At 35.6% G+C, this 1,917-nt stretch overlaps 1 pseudogene; it reads right to left on the reverse strand.

Moving 5' to 3' along the window:
* Positions 1-741: 741 nt before the first annotated feature.
* LOC101349250 (olfactory receptor 5W2-like) lies at positions 742-1,662 on the reverse strand (annotated as a pseudogene).
* Between the last annotated feature and the right edge of the window lie 255 nt (positions 1,663-1,917).

Raw genomic sequence — 1,917 nt, forward strand, 5'->3', positions numbered from 1 at the left:
AAGTCTTCCTAAAGGAAGGAAGGGGAGAGTTAAGAACTACAGCACAAGGATAGGCTTCACCAAGGTCCTTCTCTTTGCTCTTTAATATCTAATAATTTGGGGCTTCATTTCCTCTAAGAAGGCATAGTCCTACCCACCTCATGATCACTAATTGCCAATCCTTATGCCTAGACTACTTTACTCTCCCTCACTTTGCATCTCTATTCATCACTTAGATCAGAAACTACATGTCTCCATTTCAAAGAAGTTTTTCTTCTTTTTACAATAGATTGAGACATTTTATTTTGGATTAAGAGCACCTTGCCTTTTCATTTCATGATATTTTAGTTTGTTATAAATTATTTGAATTATTAGCTAATTAAAGTTTGCCGTTTACACTGGATTATAGAACTCACTAGTATAGAAACTAGTGGATTGACCACAATATACAAAACACCAAGAAGTATAATATATGTTCAATAAACAATCAATTTTTCCTAGAATAATTCAGTTAATGCATAGAAGAAACATTAAACAAATAAAATTTTGATACACTAATAAATGGACCAGAATGTTTTCTAAAATTAGAGAGTACTATTTAAATTAAAGACACATAAGAAAGTATAGAATATTTAGGAAAGTACCTAATAATTGATATAGTAGAGAATTTGTATAAATACATATTAAAGTATTTGGGACCACATTATACTGTATTATATGATTTGAAGAAAATAACCACTGCTTATGTGTGTGTTTAGCTATTTAAAACAGCATTTTATTTTCCAGTTTTTCTAGAGCCTCTTTCATATGCTTATTTCTTAGGCTGTATATCAGCGGGTTTAACACGGGAATAACAAGGGTATAAAACAATGAAGTCATTTTGTCTTGATCTAGAGAGTAGGAAGAACGTGGTCGGAAATACGTAAAGAGCATAGTTCCCTGGAAAACTGCAACAACAGTTAAGTAGGAGGTGCAGGTGGAGAAAGCTTTGAACCTTCCCTCAGCAGAGTGGATCTTTAAGACTGAGAGGATGATGTAACAATAAAACAGAAGAACTCCTGAAATGGTGACTATCACTAACTCATTGACCTGCATATCTGAACAAGACAGCAACAGAAGAGGAGGGACATCACAGAAGAAATGATTAATTTCATTTGACCCACAGAAACATAAGCGGAAAGTTAAAGTCAGGTGTATCAAAGCATCCACCATACCCACCAGGTAAACCCCAGCCACTAGCATGGAGCACACCCTGCTGGACATGTGGACTGTATGGAGCAAGGGGTTGCTAATGGCCTTGTACCGATCAAAGGCCATCACTGCCAGCAGGAGACACTCAGAATCTGCAAAGATACAGAAGATGAAGAACTGCAGAGCACAGCCATAGAAGGAAATGGATTTGTCTTTGGCTAAGAGGTCCACCAGCACCTTGGGCCCAATTGCTATGGAATAGCAGAGGTCACAGAAGGAGAGGTGGCTGAGGAAAAAGTACATTGGTGTTTGAAGCTGAGAGTCCATTCTAATTAAAATGATCATTCCAAGATTTGCCACAAGAATAGTGAGGTAAACAACCAGAAACATGGTGAATATGGTCGCTTTGATCTCAGGGTTGTTAGTAATTCCCAAGAGGTAGAATTCAGTCAAGGAGGAGCAATTTTATCCATTCATTCTTCTTTGTTTTTATTCTAAATGGTTATAAAAATGATCAAGAAAATGATAGATCAGTATTTAACTCTGGTGAATATCCACAAAATATCATCTGTAAGGCAGAATACTTTCTTTCTGTAAATTGTCTTCTTTATTTTCAGAAACTAGCCCAGATAAATGTCACTGAAAAAGAGGCATTGTTGTTATCGAAAAAATTTAAAATGTCTTGAATAGAAAGTTCAGAAACTTTGATTCCAAATCCATATGTCACTCTTGATATATGACAATTAT

Source organism: Trichechus manatus, unplaced genomic scaffold, assembly GCF_000243295.1.
Source record: "Trichechus manatus latirostris isolate Lorelei unplaced genomic scaffold, TriManLat1.0 scaffold00236, whole genome shotgun sequence".
Taxonomy (NCBI): domain Eukaryota; kingdom Metazoa; phylum Chordata; class Mammalia; order Sirenia; family Trichechidae; genus Trichechus; species Trichechus manatus.